Genomic DNA, 21,520 nt, shown 5'->3' with positions numbered 1-21,520 from the left:
GAATCTCCTCATAGCTGGCTTTCTCCAGAACTGTCATCATTCATCGCAGTTACTTCCCTTCTCCCCGTTTCACATGTGGACAATCTGGGACCCAAGGTAGTGATTTCACCGGTGGGGCTCCCCTCTCCTATCCCGAGCAAAGGAAGGACTCCTTGATCTCCATTTATCCAATCTGGAAAGTGGGTAAGAGACCTGCTCTAAGCCCCTTCTTCAGGGCTGATCCTTGGTAGAACTATGGACAGGAAGGCCAAAACCCCCCAGCCCAGCCAGTGTCCTGGTCTTCCCTCATCCCTGTGCCAGCAGCCCAGCAGCTTGGGTTGAAAGATCACAAGAACTGAAGGCTCTTGGTTCAGATTGTGTCAGAGTTATTTACTCACTTTTGGTTGGTTGTCCGGATGTCTTTCGTTTTCAAAGAGGACCAAGACATCCCAGGTGATGGTTGACTCGTGAGTGAATTGGATTTAAGTGAAGCAGAGCTGAACAAAGTCATCAGAGGTCTGGTTTTAGGAAGGCTCCTCCCCACTTGGACATTCCATGTCGGGTGTCCTAAAGTGCCTTTCAGCTCTAAATCCTATTAATCTATGGAACTCTGAGGCCACACAGAGAACTCAGTTTTGGGGCTCCCTATGGCCCCCAAGCAGCCTTCATGCCTCCAGGTCTCCTGGCCTCCTTCCATGCCTGTTCCAGGTAATGGATCAACTGAGCCAGAGTCTCACTGATGAATGAGCCCCAGGTCCCACTGAGGGAGGCCCCAGGGCCCCTCGCAATAACCAGCCGTCAGACATGGGGGTGGGGGGAGGCCCTGGCAGGAAACTGTTTCAGAGGAGGAAAGAAAGTAAATCAAATCGTCATGTTTAACCTATTTAATGAGCCGCTCTGGGAGCCGGGAAACCTTTAACCATCACACGGAAATGCCACGGAGAGCCATAGAGACAGAACGTGTCGGGCTCCAGCTCAGAGATAGGAGAGCTGGAAAGCCAGGATGGGTCTCACACAGAGACTGTGCGTGAGTGAGTCTGTGTGGACACGTGTGTGAATGTGAGCGTGTCTGTGAGCCTGTGTGCATGCAATTGTGTAAGAAGAGTCTGCACACATGGGAATGTGTGTTCCTGTGCCTCTGTTCAGTAATGAATGGGACATCATGGGCTTTTCTATGAGTGTGAGTGTGTGTGTGGCATGGTTTACAAATAGTGCCTGTGCTTATACATTTGTGAGTGTGTATGTGTGTGTGTGTGTACCTAGTCCTGTGCACTTATGTACAAGAGTACGCTGTTATGTGTAAAGGGCCATCTGGAAACGCGTTCAGCTTGTAGCCCTTGCTGGGAGGGCATGTAGGCACATGTGCAACATGTTACTGAGCATACATTGTGTGAGCCTGTGAGACCAAGTGCATGAGCACACATGGATAAGTCTGGTGCATGGCCAGTCAATCATGTGTGTGAGGTTGTATGTATCAGACAGAAGGTGCTTGAGGGAGGCAGTGTGTCTGATGAGGACGTGTGAGCAAGGGAGATCATCATTATACACAGTTCAGGAATGAGGGCATGCTTGTACATGGGGGCTTGAGCAATAAGGAGACAACATGTTTGTTAACATGTGTTAAACATGTTTGTACACACTCCTGTGTGTTAAACCTATTTGTGTTGAATATGTTTGCATGCACTCCTGTGTTAAACACATTTGTGCTGAACACATTTGCATATACTCCTGCGTGTTAAACACATTTGTGTTGAACATATTTGCATGCACTCCTGCATGTTAAACATGTTTGTGTTGAACTTGTTTGCATACACTCCTGTGTGTTAAACACATTTGTGTTGAACATGTTTGCATGCACTCCTGCATGTTAAACATGTTTGTGTTGAACTTGTTTGCATACACTCCTGTGTGTTAAACATATTTGTGTTGAACATGTTTGCATGCACTCTTGTATTAAACACATTTGTGTTGAACTTGTTTGCACACACTCCTGCATGTTAAACATGTTTGTACTGAACATGTTTGCATACATTCCTGTGTTAAACACATTTGTGTTGAACTTGTTTGCATACACTCCTTAGTGTTAAACATGTTTGTGCTGAACATGTTTGCATACCTTCTTGCATGTTAGACACATTTGTGTTGAACTTGTTTGCATGCACTCCTGTGTTAAACATGTTTGCATACACTCCTGTGTGTTAAACATATTTGTGTTGAACATGTTTGCGTGCACTCCTGTGTATCTGTGAACCTGTGTGAATGCTCTGGTGTGTGGTATCTGTCCTCCCTCCTCCCCTCTCATAACTGCTTCTGTCAGGGCCTTCTTTTATTCCAGTCAGCTGTACTCCACAGAACAAAAGCTTCTTGAGGGCAGGCAGTGTTGTGTTGGGTTTTTGGTCTTTGTAAATCCATCATTCACACTGAACCTTGCAATGAATGATTGTTAGGGTGGTCTGGATTGGGCCTTCTGGCCCTTTCATTAAGTGCAGAGGATCCATTTCGTGTGGGCATGGGCTATCTTGGTGCATGCCCACACCCATAGATCCCTGTAGAGAAGTCTCCCATATTCATGCCCCTTGTCGTTCCCATTGCTACACAGGTGTAGCAGGTGTTTCCCACAAGGGAGTCCAGTTGGCTCCATGTGCCTAGCCCCACCCTGACTGCTAGATTCAAAGCAACAAGCACTCGTTAAGTTCCTGCTGTATACAAGGCCCTGGGGAGACAGAGAGGAAGATGACTTTGCCCCGGCCCACCACCTCTCATAGCCTTCTAGGAGAGAAGTCTGATAGGGACAAATGAGGGACCTGGACAAGATGCCTAAGGAAAGTCTGAGAGGGGAGAAGGACTTTTATTTTGGGGCATCAGAGAAGACTGCTTGAAAGAGAAGGAGCAAAAGCTGGGTCCCTATAAGCAGAGAAGGAGGCAAGTGTGTCTCCAAGCACAGGGAAGATGCCAAAGAAGGAGACAGGGCTGAGGAAGAGCAAGGAGCAGCCAGTACTCCAGTTTGGCCAGAATATGGAGTGTGTGGAGCGGATCAGAGGGTTGGGGATCTTGCTTTAAGTCTGAAAAGGGAGGTTGGAGACTGTGGAGGGCCTTAAATGCCAGGTCCACTCATTGAACACCAGACTGAGGAATTTTGACTTTATCTCAGGTAGCCATGAGAAACTACTGAAAGTTTTTGATCAGGGAGTGACATGGTAAACCCAATGCATCAGGAAGATTCCAAGGGCAGCATGTGCAGGATAGGCTGCAGGGACAGAAACAGGAGGCAAGGAGACCAGCTAGGAAGTGCAGAATCGTGGACTTCTATTCAGGGATGTGATTTTGGTGATGCTACTTTTCTTCCCCTAAGGGAGCTGCCTCCTCTGGTTCCTGATCCCTGGCTGGCTAGTTGCCATGGTGACATGTCTCTGTAGGGAGGAGAATGTTAGAGAGACAGGTTTCTGTAGGCTAAGCAGGGGAAGTTGGGATGCAGCATCAGGGGAAGAAACAGAGAACGCAGGGGAGCTCCCAGCAGAAAAGGGGGCTGATTTCGTACTGCCAAGGTTAACTTCCTCCCCCGCTACCCACACACTCCCTCAGCCCCTACCCCTCTATCCTCCTGGATCGTGCCCCATTCTGACTTCTGGGTGACCTTCACAAGAGGTGTGTTCTCAGCCAGCGTCCTCTGCCCCAGAATAGCATCCCAAGGGGTGGCCCATTTTCTCCTTTCACTGATGATGATGCCAGGTGCAGAGAGGGGAAGGGACTCAGGCAGGCCATGATAGCTGTCGTCTAATATTTGAAGGGCTGTCACAGGGATGAAGGACTCCACTTGTTCTGCCTGTCTCCAAAAGTCAAAAGTAGGAACAAAGGGGAAAAATTCCAGAGAGGCAGATTTAGTTTCTATGTAAGTAAGGCAGGGGTTTCTTAGCCTGTTTTGTACCATGCACCCCTTTGACTTTCTGGTGAAGCCTTCTTGGAATAATGTTTTTAAATACACAAAACATATAAGATTACAGAGGAAACCTAAAGTTAGTGAAAATAAAGATATATTTTTCCCCACCTACATCCACAGACCCCCTGAAAACTATCCAAGGATCCATGGACTCTGGGCTAAGAATCCCTGGTGAAAAGAAAAATTTCTCAACCTTTAGGCTGATTTAACAGTAAAATGAACTTCTTTGAGAGATAGTGAACTCACTATCTCTCACTGGAGGTTGTCACAGCATCATGGAACCAGAAGAGTCCTGAGGGGCTCTCTGCTCTGGAAACCCCCATTTTACAGATAGGAAAGAAATACGGAGGTCAAGTGATATTCCTGAAGTTGCCGAGGTCAGAATCATTAGAATTTGAACACACGCTCTCAGACCTGAGAACTCTTCCACTGAATGGACCTTGTCAGAGAGAGGGATTCTTATTTAGTTTGTAGGTTACATTACATGCCCTCTGATGTTCCTTCCAGGTCTCTGGGGTCACAGAGCTTATTTGGGGAAGAGCTAGGACTATGGTTTGGGTCTCCTGCTTCTCATGCCAGCCAATATCTTTCCACTATGTTCTACAGTGTGGTCTGGGAATTCTTGGAGGTCCCTGACACCCTTTCTGGGGGTCCGAAAAGATCAAAACAATTTTCATAATACAGTAAATATCAGCAGATATAACTCACATAAACAAAAACTCTTTGGTGGTGGTGGTGAAATAATCTTTAATAATTTTAAGAGCAAAGAAAGTTTCCTGAGACCAAAAAGTCTGCGAACCATTGGTTTATCCTATCTGAGGAGTCAGGTGGGGACCAGATCCACCACCTTAAGAATTTCTATAGTATTCTAAAGTTTACAAAGCATTTTCTTCTCAAAATTCCAGCAATGAAAACTGCGTACCTATTATTATCCCGATTTTATAAATGAGAAAATTGAGGAAGGATAATGATTTACCCAGGGTCCCGTAGCTAATAAATGTTGGAGCCAAGCCATGAACTCTGGTCTTCTGTGTCTGTGGCTAGTGTTCTCCCTACTGGGTCACACTTCCTGTTGGCAAGAAAATGCCAAGCATTCAGCCTCCAGGTCTCACTCATGTACCAGCTGGTCAAGAAAAATTGGATTCACGCAAAAATCTCTGAGAAGCTTGGAGTTCCTGTCCCATCCCCACCCCGCTTATCCACACAGGCCATTGACTGGATGACTGACGGGGTGCATTGTCCATCCCCCTATTGACAGAGGACAGTTGGCTTCCAGAGCACTCTATCACCCCCATATTCTCAGTGGCCAGTGCTCATGGCAACAAGCTATATTAAAGGTTACTATGTTTAGTAAGGTTTACAAGCACTGTGCGCTTGTTTTGATTTAGAGAGAACCTGGGTACAAATTATTTTTCTACTAATTCCTAACCAGGTGACCTTCAGCCAATCATTTCCTTTCCCTGGGCCTCAGTTTCTAATCTATGTAAAAGAAGTGGGTTGCATTTGCAGAGTTCTAAAATACCTTCAGTCTCAAGGTCTTACAGTTTCAATGCTAGCACTGAAGTGTCCATGTGGAGGGGTGGGCTTATCTCTGGATATTCTTGGGGGGAATGGCATATTCTATTTTTGAGGTGGTGAGATCTATTTATATCTCATTGTCTGTCTTTCCCGTGGTTGGGGGGATGGGAAGCTAGAGAATCTGTGATTAGGCAGGCATGTGGGTGGAATGCCCCCAAACCTGTCATGCCTTTAGGAGGCTTCTTGATTGCCTGAGAGGGAGCCTGGGATAATAGAACGGACCCGGGGAGTTTGGCACTGAAAGCCCAGAGAAGTGAATTCTCCAATTGCCATGGGAGCGTTCTGGGAGGATGAACTCCATTCTCTTCTGGGAACCAGGTGGGAGCCAGATGCTGTGGTGTGAGGACCTCAAAGGCCTCACCAGGCATGGGGAAGGTTCTCTAAAGGTTTAGTTAGAAAGCTCAGGCACCATCCAGTCTGGGTCAGACAAGTTTCCTTTTATATAGGTTTCTAATGACCTTCCCCTGATGTATTATTTCTTCATTCATAGATTCTCTTTGCCCTTGTAAACAATCAGTGGGGAGGGGGACCCCCACTCTCAGGTTTTAGAAATGTGTGGCAGACCAGAAGAAAGAGGAAACGGAGTGGATATTAGCTTGGGACATACAGGGATTGGGGCAGGGGCAGAAGAAGGGAAGAAAGTGAATGGGACCAGAACGGGGTCAGTCATGGAGTTCAGGAAGCCAAGTGGGTTGAGGAGCCACAAAGGTCAGAGGGATGGATGCCTCAATTTGAGACTCAACAATTAGGGTCAGAAAGTAATAAAAGACGACAACCAGAAGGCCAAAAACAAGACCCGTTGGACTGTGTTCTAAGGAGGAGCTGGTGCCCCTAAAGCTGAGCAAAGTCAATTAGTCAGTCAATAATCATTTATCAAGTACCTACTCACTATAAGCCATTAAAACACTGTTGAAACAAAGAAAGCAAAAAGCAGTCTCTGCTTTTTTTTTAAGTAATTGGGGTTAAGTAACTTGCTCAAGGTTACATGGCCAGGTGTTTCTGGGTGGATGCTAAGTGTATGAGCCCGGATTCGATCCCAGGTCATCCTGACATTGGAGCCGGTGCTCTTACTTGCTAAGCCACCTGGCTGCCCCCAGTCCCCACTTTTAAGGAGATCACAGTCTAATGAAGGAACTCATGGTATAATGTAATGGTCAGCAGAAACTTAAAGGCCAAGTCAGAATTTTTTCACAAATGGTTGGCAATGGAAGCATCTCAATCATTAAACCAGTGCTTCCAGAAGAATAATGAGATTAAATAGAGCCTGATGTTGTACAGTTAAGTGGAGACAAAAAGGAGAAGGTAATGATGGTTTGTTGGCTTCTTTGGCACTGTCAACACCATAATTATCACCACAACCACCAGCATCACCATCAATAGGAGCATTTTTTTCATCACTGTTGACATTGGCATCACCTACTACACCACCATCTTCTTCATGACCATCACTATTGATTTTTAACATCACTATCATCAACATCACTGGCATCACTTTGACTAACACTATTATCCACTTATAGAAAAGTTAGGAATAAGAGCCCAAGAGTCCTTGTCTTCCCAGTCCACCATGAAAAACAGGATTCTGGGAAACAGATGGCAATCATTGAGTGGGAACTGTGCTGGTGTCCCTGATGCTAGATTATTGAGCAGAGAGCTGGATCTGAATGGATCTGGGTCCTATCCTTTGGCAATAGTCTGGGCCCTCATCACACCTGGACTGACATGAGCTTGGAAGGGAGGAAGAGAGGCAAAACAGTCATTAGATTGAGAGAATGTGGTTTGGGGTATGGGCAGGGAGGGAGGGTAGGGAGAAATCTCATGCCCCCCACTTAACCTGATGAAGGATGAAGGACGTGCAGATTGGGGTGTGAGTGCAGGTACGTGCAGGAGGTTGGATTAGGGTAGAGTTCCTGGAAGGTATGAATATAATACCCAGGCATTGTTCTGGATGGGGTTGACTTCCTTCTCACTGTGGATATGGTGATCTGATACCACCCCCTCCCCATTGTACCATGCCCCCCCCCTTCACCATGAACTATTGAGCTTCTGAAATTAATACAGTCAAGTTCTCCTGGAATTTCCTTTCACCCTTTTAACACTGTCCTGATCTGACTTGTTTTGTGTGCTAAGACTTCCTTCTTTCCCTCCTTCCCTCTCCCCTTTCCCCTTTTCTAGGTAGGATCGGGGCAGGGTTTTTTTCTGGAGCCTTAAGTTCAAGCTCCAGTTCCCTAGGGGACAATTCTTTGTTGGTGGAAGCCTCTCTCTCTGTGACTCAGCTTCTCCCCCTTTTTCTAGTGAAATGACTCACAGGTATGACTTCACAAGATAGAGCCAAGGTTAGCAGTATGCCCTGGGCTCTAGGGAAGATGGTCACAGGCCTTGGTATGTAGTCGGTGAAACTTTAGCCCTCAAATATCTCTGTTTCCAATGTCATGGGCTTCCCTATCCAATAAACCAAAGTGAAGATTTCCTGGGGCAAAGGGAATCCAGAAGGTACTCAGAGATGAAGAAAGCTGTGCTGGAGCTACTCCCCACACCTGGAATACCCACCATCTCCCTTTCCATGAGGGTCATTCCACACTAAGTTTAAAACTTACCTCCCCCAAGAAGTCCATTGAGGCTATCCCCACCCAATATGGGTGAGTCCAACACTGGCACCCTGCTGGAAAAACCATATGAACATGCCGATGTAACTATAGGTCAGTTCCTTATTGTAATAAAAATTAATTCCCTGAGTCCCTGTTAAGTGGTCTTCATTTTGAATTGTACTTCTAGTGGTAGGAAAAGGGGACACTGTGTCACCTCCATTCTCTTACCCAGACTTAAATGGGCTATAGGAGGTGAGTCTGGGTCCAGCTCAGAGCTGGGTCTGTGACTGGGCTCTGGGCTCAGTCTGTTTCTAGGGTTAGGGCTCAGTATGATATATAGGTTAGGCCACAGTCTATGTTCAGGATTGGGGTTTAATTTGCATCCAAGCTTGGGGGTCAGCCTGAAACTGGAGAGTCAGAGCTCAGTCTATGTCCAGGGTTAGGGCTCAGCCTGTGACTCAGGTGAGGGCTCAGTCTTGGCCTAATGTTAGAACTCAAATTTGAGATTCATATTGTGACCAGAGTTAGGGCTCAGTCTGGGGCCAAAGAACTGGATGAAACTGACTCGTCAAGCTTTCACTGGACAAGGATTAAACACATATCTTTGTCTAATAAACACCATGACCTCGCCACTGGTCCAGGTCAACAACACTGCCATAACTAACGTCAGTAAAAACTGAAGGCCCAACACTAGCCAGCTCATGTACAATGTTCAAGATAAACTGAACTGGGAACAGATGTCTTGAAACCGTAAACAGTGTGATGCACCAGATCATTCAGGAGATATTGCTCAACCCCAGCTCTGTGACCAGGTTCAGCCATTCAACATGTTCTGAACATCCAGCCATGTACAGGACCCTATGCTGGGACTGGGGACAAAGAGGGACCCTGATCCCTCAGCTTACTCTTCACAGAACACAGAATTTCAGGGCTGGCGGATGCCTTAGAACATGGAATGTCAGAGCTAGGAGACAGTTTAGAACATCAAATGTCAGAGCTGGAAGGGACCTTAGAACACAGAATCTCAAAGCTGGGGGATGCCTTGAAACACAGAATCTCAAAGCTGGGAGGAACCTTAGAACATAAAATGTCAGAGCTAGGAGGGACCTTAGAACACAGAATTTCAGAAACGGGTAACAACTTTGAACATAGAATTTCAGAGTTGGGAGATAGCTTAGAACATAAAACTTAGAATATTAGAAATGAGAGGGACCTTAGAAAATATCAGAGCTAGACAAGAGGGACCTTTGAGATAATCTTATTTTACAGAAAGGGAAACTGAGCTTTGGAAGGGAAAAATGACTTGCCCAAGGCTTCATAGAAAGTTAGCCAGGATCCCCAGGTCCTGACCTAGGGCTGATTCTTTTTTCCTGCCCCTTCAGGACAAGCAGTTTTGTTTATGAAAAGATGAGGGGCTCTCCAGGGTAGGCTACCGTGGGGGCTCAGGAGCAGTTGAGGTAGCTGTAGGCCCAGGTCTGTGAGGCCGCAGCCATCTTTCCCATAGCCTCCTGATATGGTCCAGTGCCCGTATAGAGCCATGAACCCTTGAAGGGCCCAAGAAAACTCTGGATTCTGGGGAAGCATCTTTGGTGGCTGAGGGGAAGGGGAGGTGGATGGAGGGGAATGAGAAAAGAAGGGAGGGAAGTGGGGAGATCCGTAATCCCAGATCTGGTGTTCATTACCACAGCTCCCGCTGTTCCCATGGCAACGCGCGCGAGGCCTCACGGCAGAGTTCCCTCACTGCGCTGTGGGCCCTGCGTGCCAGCGACTGTGAGTGTGTGTGTGAGTGTGAGAGGGGGAGAAGGCGTCAGTGCAGCAACGAAAGCGTGCGTGCGTGTGTGTGTGTGTGCATGCTTAAGCAAGCGTGCCAGAGTGAGAGAATGACACACGTATCATGGGAGAGAATGTATCAGTGTGCAAAAATGTGCCTGTGTCTAAGTTTACATCTGAGTGTATGTGTGTCAGTGACTCTGGACAGGGGCTCTGCCTGCCTGTGTGTGTGTGTGCCAGTGCCTATGATCATCAGTTTTGTGTGTGCCTAAGCTGTGTGTGTGTGCCTGTCCTCACCAGTTCTGCCTGTGCCTAGGCCCATGTGTCTCTGTGTGTGCGTCTGGTCAGGCACGTACTCCTTGGCTACTCTCAGAGGGCATCCTGGCTGTTCGCTTCTGTCTGGGGTCTTTTCGGAGACCATGCATGTTCAGAGATTTTATCTGTGTGCCAGCATATGTGACTGTGTGCGCGAACACATGCAAATGAAGGTCTGCATGTCCGTGGGCTGCTCAGTGATTAGAGGGGTGCCTGTGCCTGCCCCAGTATGCGGGTGTGCAGGATGCGAGAGGGAAGCCAGGGAAGCTGACAGAGAAAGCTCCGTTCTCTCCCTTGGTTTCGGGTGGGACCGTTACTAGTCTGCCTCACTCTGGATAAGTTTCTGAGTTGATGGAAAACAGACGCTAGGAGCGAGGGGAGGCATGCGTTTTGCAGGGGGCCAGGGAGAGATTTTGATTTCTAAGAAAATATAATTAATGTCCAACCAGCTTGGGGATCACAATTCAGAAACCAGAGCCGGACCTTTGAAATTCAGAAGCAGACCGTTGGTGGAGCCAGGCGGGGGAATGAGAGACCGGGAGAAGGGAGAGGAGGGCTGCCAGGATCCTCCCGCTGGCCTGAGCCTGAGACAGGAAGCCAGCCTCCAACACCTGCCTACGCGGGGACCCTAGCCCAGGCCAGCTCCTCCTATGGGGGTTTGTTAATGGAAGGGACAGACAGTGGACTGGCAGGGAGGAGAGAGCCGTCCTGGGTCTAGATTTAATAAATGGGCCCCTCTTCTCAAGCAAAACTCCAGATCGTCTGAGTACAGAGGCCAAAACCTATGTAATTCTGTTTGTAGGACCTAAGATGGTATTCTCCAGGTGATGCAGACTGAAGGACAGACAGCTGTAACTAACCCAAGGTGAATGGGGCTTTGTTCTAGGTGGCTGACATGGGGATGACAGACAGTGTACTTTCTCACTACTGTGATCCTCTCCTAGCCCCAAGCCTCCCAGTGTGACTGTCCCCTTCCCCCACCCCATCCTTGCCTGGCTATTGTCTACTATTGCCCTATGTGGGAGCCAATTTATTCATTCCCATAACTGTCCCCTATTGTGATGGACTGCCCACATGGGGCCACCAAGCCAAGGATGCCTGGGTTAGCACAGCAGTAGCCCCTAAGTCTCTCTGTTTCTCCCAACCCCTACCTGCTGGTGCCCCTCTGGCCCAATACATCCCCCTTTTCTCTGACTTTTGACTTCTAGTCTCTGCAAGCTGACTTGTCCTGTTTTCTGAGGGTTTTGCCCAGACTCCATGGTCAGCACAGTGTCCTTTGTGAATCTGGCTGCCTCTCAGATGAAAGATGACAAGCCTCTGCCCCCAAGCAGCCTTCAAGGATCTGCCCCTTTGCCTGAGCTCAAGCTTACCCTCTGATTCTGGCGGCTTTGGGAGAGAAGGAATTTCCTGGCCCCTAGCCACAGATTTTCTAGGCTTATGTCCTGAACATTTTGCTTGCAGGTGTTGTGGGTCTTTTCCACTCAGATTCCTCACCACTAGAGTTTTCTCTTCTCCTCACCCCAGCACCCCAAGGCACAAGGAGGTAGGAGAGAAGCTGGGAATGACAGAATGGTCCTTTAACCCTCTCCACCATTCAGACTCCTTCCAAGTCAGTATCACTTATGCCTGCAGATCCTCCTCTGGCTGGGAAAACCCCCAGAACCCTCTGTGCTCCAGTCCAGGGTAGACCAGTTTTCATTAACTTTGTGGGTGAGAAAACAGAGACCCAAAGCAGGTGGGAAAATTGATCCAGTTTCCAAAGACTCACAGGAAAGTGTAGGAATTAATGTCCGGTGTCCAGGATCTCAGCTTTGTGCAGGATAAAGAGCATCAGGGATTGACATCAAACTCTCCAGATTCAAAGTCCTGGGGAGAGGGAGGAAATAAGAGAAATAAGGAAGGAAAGAGGAATGGGGGTGGAGAGGTGGGGGGGAGTGTCTGCTGGAGGAATGCCCTAAAGGGCCCTGGGCTGAGGAGGGAGAGGGAAGGGGATCTGTGGCTGTCAGGAAAGTCATTTGTCCCACATCTGGAGAGAATAGTGTGGGAGGGAGGAGCTGGGGGACGCAGTGGGGTGTGTGTGGGGGGGATATGAACATCCACAACCTGGTGTCCAGGTTATGGGATGCCTTCTTACAGGTCCTTCTTCAGTATCTATGCCCTACTTCTTGCCTCAGTTTCCCCGCCTGTGATGATAGGGAAAGGTAAAGTGGAAAGGGGTATCATTCAGTAATCAGTGGGAAGGTTCTAACCCCAAAATGGGACCTGGAAGAGGCAGCAGACTGATCCAGGGTCTCACAGCCACTTCCTCTAAGCATGGTATTTGGGGACATGGCCATAGACTTAGTGGAAAAGCTGGTCTGAGATTGGTGCCACAGCTGGAGTCACCCATTCCTTCCATCAGCCCAACCCCCCACTTCCTAGCTGCTTTCTGGGGACTGGCGCTTGCTGCTCAGGCTGCCAGGGCATGCTAGAATTTGCAGAAACATATTTGCCTTCAGGCCCCAGGCGAACAGGAGTGCCCTGGCGAGGTGGGGGAACAGGCGGGGGCTCATCACAGACCCCAGGGGGCTGTTCCAGGCCTGGAAACTCCGCCAGCTTCCCCACCGCCGTTGCTGCCGCCACCGGGGCCCAGTTTCACTCAAATTTCAGGCCAAGCCAGTGTTGAGTTTCAGCTGTGCTTCCAGGCAGAATTTGGGGTGGGCCTCTGTATCAGCCCCAAACGGGAGAGAGCTCCAGGAAACCAAGGGGGAGCTCTGCAGAGGTTATGAGTTCTTTTACGCAAAGGGAATTTCAAAGCACAAACACAGGACAATTAGACTCCAAACTCTATCTAATGAGCAAAATCTCAACAAGCAAGATTTTTGGAGCTAGAAAGGACCCCAGTTCTGGTCCCAACCATAACCACATGCTGTCCCTGGCTTTATGTGCACCCATGATCTCAGCTCTGCCTTGTTTGACCCTTGGGCAAGACCCTTCCTCTCTATGAGCCTCAGTCTGCCCATCTTCAAAATGAGGGGGTTGGATTACATGGTCTCTCAGGTCCATTCCAGCTCTAGAATTCTGTTTTATGGTTTCTCCACAGGTTCTATGATTCTAGAAACCATCTAGTTTGATCTCCCTCATTTTGAAAAGGAGAAAACTGAGGTTGGAATTTGCTCAATATTACATAAGGAATTAGTTGCAAGGCTGAGACAAAAACTCAGGTAGCCTGATTCTAAGTCTAGTGATTTCTACTTTGGGAGTAGAAAAGGGAGGTCTTTGCCCAAAATAGCTCCAATCCCCTACCTTCCTTGGAGCAGAAGAGGAGGTGAAAAGGAGGGGCTTGTCCCAGGGCTAAATGGTCAGAAAGTCACTCCTTTATGCATCTTATTTCCCTGCCAGACTGTGTTTCATTAGGTCATTACTATGTCTCATCTAAACAGGACCTTGCACACAGTAGGTGCTCAAGATACACTTGTGTTAGTAGCTAACTGAATTGACAATAACAGCTCTCATTTTCAGGGCACCTGAAATTTTACAAGCACTTTGCTCCCAACAGCTCTATAAGGTAGGTAGTATATTTAGCATAGTCCAGAAGACAGCATAATGGGTTTGGATTAAATGGATTAAATGCCACTTGACCTGAATGACCTTGGACAAGTCACTTAAGCTCTTTGAGCCTCAGTTTCCTCATCTATAGCCAGGGAGCCATGGGCTAGATGACATGTCCCTTCCAGCTCAATCTATAATCCCATTATTCCCATTTAACAGATGAGGAATTGGCAGAGATCCTATATTCTTCCGGGAAGTATCTAGCTAATCCAGTGAAATCATGTTTATGACTGAACAAATTATTACGTACATGAATGCGATAGAATTACAATTGTGCTGAAAGAAATGTGGGGCATGAGTTCATTTTTTAAAAAAATTTTGAGTTCTAAATTTTCTCTCACCCTCTCTCACTTCTCCTTCCCTAAGACAGTAAGCAATAGATTACACATGGTCAATCATGCAAAACGTATTACCATAAAAGGTATAAGTTCTGAGAAACCTAGGAAGACTTACTTATATGAACTGATACAGAGTGAAGTGAGCAGAACCAGAATAATGTATACAGTAACAGCAACATTGTAAAGATAATTAGCTTTGAAAGACTTGGGAACTCTGATCGACACAACTACCCACCACAATTCCAAAGCACTCACAATGAGAAATGTTACCCACCATCAGACAGAGAACTGATGGTCTCAGAGTATAGTTTGCAGCATGTTTTCTTTTCTTTCTTGATTTATTTTGGACATGGTCAAAGCAGGAATTTGTTTTGCCTGACTATACATATTTGTAATGGATTTTGTTTTTCTTGCCTCCTCAAAAGGTAGGAGAGGGTGAGTAGGGAGAGAATTCAAAACTGAAAATAAAATTGAATTTAAAAAAAGAAATCATTATCTACAGAGGAGGAGATAAAGACTCAAGAGGTAAAGGGACTTGCCCAGTCACACAGTTACTAGTAAGTAGGCCTTGAATCCAGGTCATCCAACTCCAAGACACTATACTTCCTCTAAGGTAGTCCTATCATAGAGATGGGGAAATTGAAGCACAGACACTTGCTTGAGGGAAGAACAAAAGTTCATATTCTACTAAGGTACCCTCATTGGGGAAGGGGGACGGAAGGGAAGAAAAGAAAGGTGAAGAGACAAAGTAATCTCTGCACCATTTCTGGGCACCAACTCTAGGTTATGATTCAAGAGAACCAGCAACTCACTATATGACTTTCAGCCTAATCCCTTAATTCTAATCCCTTCCCCTCTCTGATCTCAGTTTTCTGATCAACAAAGAGAGCATCTATCCTCTCCTGGTTAGCTAAGGTATAAGTGAGAAAATAGGTGAGGTACTGGGATTTGGTTTCAGTCATTACAATGTCCTGCTAGCAGTGGGGATATAGAGGCAGGGAGACAACCTGTCCTAGAGGGAATAGGGAAGGGAACCACTGGTACCTGAGGCCTGAGGCCTGGACATCTGGTGTATGGGCCCAGAGAAGATAGAATGCTGAATGTTCCTAGATGAACAGGACAACCTGGAGAGGGCAGAAAAGACCACCTCCTCCCATAAGCAGCTCCATTCCTTCCTCCTGGCTTTTCATTCTACAGTTAGTAAGCAACTACTATATGCCAAATTGGGGCAGCTAGGTAGTACAGTGGATAGAGCACCCAGACTGAAGTCAGAGTGACCTGAGTTCAAATCCGACCTCAGATGCTTACTAGCTGGGCAAATAACTTCACCCTGTTGTTCACCACTCTAGCATCCTTGCCAAGAAAGCCCCAAAAGGGGTCATGAAGAGATAGACATGACTGAAAAACAACTAATCGGCAATGTGCTAGATGCGAGAAATGTCCCCTACTTTTGAAGAACCACCGTTCTCTCCTCCCCACCTCAATCTGCCAATCCCATCAGCCAGGCAGTGGAGGTAGTCTGAGGCTGGATCTTCAGGTGAGGAAAGTGAGTGTGACATGGTACCAAAGAGTCAAAGGAATCTAAGTTGCTTTGTCCAGAATGAGAGAGATGATAGACCCTCACGCACCCTGCCCAGGTCAAACCACCTCCGGACTCCCAAGCTGGAGTCTACATCCTGGATGCTGCCTTTTAGCTGGAGAACATCCCAAGAGTATGAACAGGATAGCTAAAGGCTTTCAGATCATGCTGTATGAATACTTATTGAGGGAACTGGGGATCTCTAGCCTGAAGAAGAGAAGATTTAGGGGGACATAAGAGCCATCTTCAAGTTATTTGATGGGTTGTCATATGGAAAAAGTATAAGACATTCTGCATGGCTTTGAAGGATAGAACTGGAACCCACAGGTAGAAGCTGTAGACAGACATATTTAGGTTTAATTTAGGTTTACCAAAGCTTCCTAACAATTACAGCTGTCAAAAAGTGCCTTCCCAGCTACTTTGGGAAAGAATATATTCTCCTTCATTACTCTTCAAATGAAGGTTGTGTGATCCCTTGCGGTCAATTCTCAGTCACCCAGGTATGGGTTGGACTAGACACACTTTGAGGGGCCCTCCAACTCTGAGAATATTTTTATTATATGGTTCTGTTCTCTCCCCCCTCCCCAGCCTTGCCCCATGGGCTCAGGTGGGGTGGGGATGGTGCCTCAGAGAAGGGGCCAAGTGGGCAGATGACTAGTTCCTTAACACCTGCGCCCTAGGGAGACAGAGGCAGGTACTCACAGCTTACACTCTCCTCTCCCTGATTCCCCCAGGGCCACTCTGTGGCAGAGCAGGCCAAGCAATGAGTCAGCAGCACCCCTTATCCCACCCTGCATGAGCCCAGCCTGGGGCGCAGAGAAGAGAGCCAAGAAGAGGTGGGAGTTCCCCCTCCCTGAAGAGGATCCAGGAAAAACTGGAATCGTTTTTGTATTACCAAGCCCTTTCTGACCTCCCAATGCTAAAGATGGCCCCTTCTGATAAAAGGTCTCAAGTTAATCAATCAATCAATCACCACCTATTTATTAAGCATTAACTACATGCCATTCAGTCACACTAAATGCTTGTTGACTTGATTTGACACTGCTAGGTCAGCTTGAGACCTTCCTCCTAATTAATCTCTTTGTCTCAAGACTTCAGTCCATCCTATTCACTGATACCAGGAGTCATTTTCCCTACCCATCAAGGATCTGATCATGGGACTCCTCTACTCAATAGACTCCAGTGACTTCCTACTGGCTCCAGGAGAAAACAGAAGGTCTTTTCACAAGCCGGCCCCAACCTCTCTTTCCAGTCTTCTTGGACATCACACCCCCTCCCACACCTTGCAATCCAGTCGGACTGGGAGCCTTTCTGTCCCTTACACATGACAGCACCCCATCTCCCACCACTGGGCCTTTGTCATGGCACCCCCCATGCCTCAAATGCACTCATTTCTTACCTCCACCACAGGCTCCCCTGCTTCCTTTAAGATGTCAAGCATCAGGAGAAACTAGGTGACTCTGTGGATAGAATGCTGGGCCTGGAGTCAGGAAGGCGTTAGTGAAAATATGACCTCAGACACTTACTAGCTGTGTCACCCCAGGCAAGTGACTTCCCTCTGCGTTAGTTTTCTCATCTGTAAAATGGAGGCAATAATAATTAGCACCTACTCCCCAGGGTTGTTGTGAGAACCAAATGAGATAATTATAAAGCATAGCACTTGGCACACAGTAAGCACTATGTAAATATTACTATTATTATTTTGTGCCTGAAACATTTCTTATCCCTGCCCCCTCTCCCCAAACTCCCTCATTTTATAGATTTGGAAAATGAAGCCAGAAGAAATGACGTGATATGACGAATTACGAATATTAAGTAACAGCATCTGGATCTGAACCCAGGTCCTCTAATTCCAAATCCAATGCTCCTTCTACTGGACTAAGAAAGCTCTCCAATTGAAGGTGGTGGTATTGGGTAGTGGGTGGTAGTGCTAATGGTGGGGGTGGGGGTAGTGATGGTGATGGGGGTGGGGGGTAGGGTGGTGGTGGTGGAATTGGTGGTGGTGGTGGGTGGGAGTGGTAGTGATGGTGGTGATAGTGCTGGGAGTGGTGTGATGGTTTTGATGGTGGGGGTGGAGGTAGTGCTAATGGTAGTGGTGGGGGTGGTGATGGTGATGGTCTCTGCCCTTAAGGAAATCACTGTCTAATTGAGGAAACAAGATTCACACAATTAATACTTTGTTTATAACATTTGCTTAGTTCTATACAGTTTTCATGTTCTCTTTTATTATCTTCATTTTACAGATGAAAGAACTGAAATGAAGACACATCATAGGATCAGAAGATTGAGAACTGAAAGTGTCTTTAGAGAATATCTAGTCTAAATATCTCATTTTCCAGACTCAGCACCCTTTGAGGTAAGTGCTACTGTTGTTCAGTCATTTCAGTCATATCTGACTTTTCATGACCCCATCTAGGATATTCTTGGCAAAGATACTGGAGTGGTTTGCCATTTCCTTCTCCAGCTCATTTTGCAGATGAGGAAACTGAGGCAAACAAGGTTAAGTGACTTGCCCAAGGTCACATAGCTAGTAAGTGTTGGAGGCCAGATTAGAACCCATATAGATGAGTCTTCCTGACTCCAGGCCTGGCACTCTATCCACTGAGCCACCTAGCTGCCTTTGGAGTAGGTAGTATCATCCCCATTTACCAGATCAAGAAACTGAGGCTTAAGGAAATTAATTGACTATAGTCACCCATCCAGCAAGTGGAGGAACTGGGACATGGTCTCAGGTCCCATGATACCAAGCCCAGCATCCCTTTTGCTGTACAGTACTACCTTGTTACATCAGTGTATCCCCAACCCCAACAGACACTGGAGCTGTTAGTAAAGAGATGTTTGTTGAATTGAAAGGAATTGAATTGAAATTGAAGGAGGAGGAAGAGCTCAGGCCATAGCCTTCCTCAATCCATGTGCTTTGCTCTGAACTGGTGTGTCCTTTAAGCACTAAAAAGGGATCCTCAGGAAAGCCCTAAGTCTTGGCCACTTCCTCTGAAATGTGACCTTCAGCTCAGGGTCCTGAGGGAAGAACAGTTATAGGGTTGGACATATTTTTCACAGCCAAGTCACATGGAAGGCTGGGCAGTGTGTCTCTTGGGCTGAACCCATACTCTCAGAGCTGTATTCAGACAGGGCTTGGAGGCCTCCCTCTCCATCAAGCCCCTGGACATTCCAGGCTCTCCTGATCCCTGGAACAGTCACATGGACTTGGCCCAGGTATAGACATATATATGGCTTCCCTGACTGGGAATTGGTTTATTTACAGCTTGGAATGGAGGGGCAGAGAGGGGACTGGGCTCCTCCCCTCCCCATAATTCCTCGTGATTCAATGCAATGAACATGTTTTAAGTGCCTACTATATGCAAAATGCTGGAGATACAAAAATAAAAACAGCATAGGCCCTGTGTTCAAAGAGCTTACAATCTAATGGGAGAGTGGAGAAAGGCATAGACAAAGCTAGAATACGGGGAGAGTGTGCCAGGAGCAAAAGAGAGTCCCAGACCTCAGACACTCACTAACTGTATGACCCTGGGTAGGTCACTTAACCTGTTTGCCTTAATCCACTGGAGAAGGAAAGGTAAACCACTCCAGTATCTTTGCCAAGAAAACCCTATATTCATTATTGGCATGCTATGGTCCAAAGGATTACAAAGAGTCAGACATGACCTAACAACAACTTTGTACATATCTTGTATTTATGTATATGTTGTTTCCCTCAATACAAAAAGAGGCAAAAGACAATACCTGCCTTCGAGGAGCTTATAATCTAATGGGGGGCAGGGCAAAAGCAAACAAATATATGCAAATTATAGGATAAATGGGAAAATTTTAAAAAGAAAAGACACTAGAATTAAGAGAGGTTGGGAAAGACTTCCTGTAAAATATGGGATTTTAATTGGGACTTAAAGGAAGCCAGGGAAGCCAGGAGGTGGAGATGAGGGAGGTCTTTGAGAATATAGAATTGGGAGAATGCAGGATCAGGTCTGGGAACAGATCCAGCCATCCAACTCCTCAGTAATGTAGAGTTTGTGAAGGGGAATAGCTTTCAAACGAGTCTGTAAATGCAAGTTACAGCCAGATTGTGCCAGGCCAAGATTTGTGTGTGTGTGTGTGTGTGTGTGTGTGTGTGTGTGTGCTCAAAAAGAACTGGAATGAAAGCAGATGCCCATTGATTAGGGGGAATGGCTGAACAATGTGTATTATATAGATCTAATAGAGTATGATTGCACCATAAGAAATGACAAATATGAAGCATTCAAAGAAACCTGAGAAGACTTTCATGAAGTGATGAGAATGAAATGAGAAGAACCAGAAGTGTTATTTACACGACCACAGTAATATAAGGAAAACAATGAGGAAAGACTTTAGAATCCTGAGCAATACAGTGAAGCATCTTTTATATGGAGGCAGAGAGATGTATGCATTTTCAGACATGGCTAGTATATGTTGGTTTGCTTTGCTTAACTGCTGATTTGTTTTAAGGGAGGGTTGGGTGGAGGTAGTCATTGGGAATTGACAGTGATGAGTCGTTTGTTGTTTTTTGAGCACATTAATAAAAGATTTTCAAAAGGAAACAATAACAACAAAAAGACTAAGGAATTTTTATTTTATCATGGGGCAGTGGGGAGATAATGAAGGTGTTTTTGAGCCACAAAGTGCCATTCAATGGGAGACCTCTGGGCTTCTGAAAAAGCCTGTGACTATCCAAGAGCTACTTCACAAAATTCCCTCCAGCACTGGTGACCACTCATGGGCATTAACTATGAGTCTAACACCCATAACAAGGTTATAGAGGGGAATGGGAGGGGGACAGAATAATAATAGAAATGACTCCCATGCTTTAAGGTTTACAAAACACTTTTCTCACATCAGCTCTGTGAGGCAAGGAATACAAGGATGATTGTTCTCATTTTACAGGGGATGGAATCAGTTCTAAAAGGAGGAAATGACTTCTTCTGGTTACCAGATTAGTCAGTGAAAGAGCCAGAACTCGGATTCAGGTCTTTTAACTCAATCTATCAACGAACAAACATTTATCCTGTGACAGCTAGGAACTGGGGCTACGGTCAGAGAAAAAAACAACAACAGTCCCTGCCTTCAAAGAACTTACATTGTATCCAGGGAAACAATTTGTATGTATATAAGTAAATAAATATACAAAGTTATTTAATTATTATATCATTAGATTTATTAATAATGTATTTCTTAATTTACACATTAATACATTATATCCACATAATATATAATAATGTAATTTGTTAATAACATTATTTTAATTATTTAATATACAAAGTAATTTATGAATGTGGGCGCAGGGTCACAAAAGGCTTAATGTCAGAGGAGACCCTTGAGCAGAACTTGGAAGGATTCTAACAGGCAGAGATGAAGAGGGAGCTCATCCAAGGCATGGGGAGACAGACTGTGAAAAGGTATGAAGATGGTAAGTTGATGCCACTTTGGGGGAAAGTTAGAGGGTCAGTTTGGTTGGAATGTGGAGTATGAAGCTCCCCAGGGCTATTCTTTCCAGACCTAGATTCTCCCTAACTCCCATCAACCTCCAGAGGGCCCATTGTCCTTCCCATTCTTCTAGAGATTGGTCAATATCCTCATCACTCATGCACCCACTCTGGAGCCAGGTCTACACAGGTCCCAGCCTCTAACTGGTCCTCTTTTATCCAGGCTTCCTCAAATCCCCGATATTTTGTGGCCTCTTCTTCCTCCTCCTCTTCCTAAGACTTTCTCATCCTCTGTGTGAAGGCCGGTGCGCCTGTAGAGTTGTGGTGGGATGGTCCAGGTCAGACCCTTCTTCCCCTTGGGCATTCCAACTGAACTGGACTGACAAGCT

The 21,520-nt window shown here is 46.4% G+C and overlaps 1 long non-coding RNA gene across 1 annotated transcript; it reads left to right on the top strand.

Annotated features, from left to right (window-relative positions):
• Positions 1-57: 57 nt before the first annotated feature.
• LOC138166946 (uncharacterized) lies at positions 58-20,856 on the top strand. The gene is made up of 4 exons (XR_011169782.1): positions 58-183; positions 17,436-17,576; positions 17,919-18,031; positions 20,593-20,856. It is a non-coding gene; the product is annotated as an uncharacterized lncRNA (long non-coding RNA).
• The last annotated feature ends 664 nt before the right edge of the window (positions 20,857-21,520 follow it).

The sequence above is a fragment of the Petaurus breviceps genome, unplaced genomic scaffold (genome assembly GCF_028583685.1).
Source record: "Petaurus breviceps papuanus isolate PSGF00001 unplaced genomic scaffold, PetGlider_PUasm1.0 227, whole genome shotgun sequence".
Classification (NCBI taxonomy): domain Eukaryota; kingdom Metazoa; phylum Chordata; class Mammalia; order Diprotodontia; family Petauridae; genus Petaurus; species Petaurus breviceps.
The sequence above is the reverse complement of the archived record's forward strand: the minus strand, read 5'-3'. Positions and strand labels throughout refer to the sequence as shown.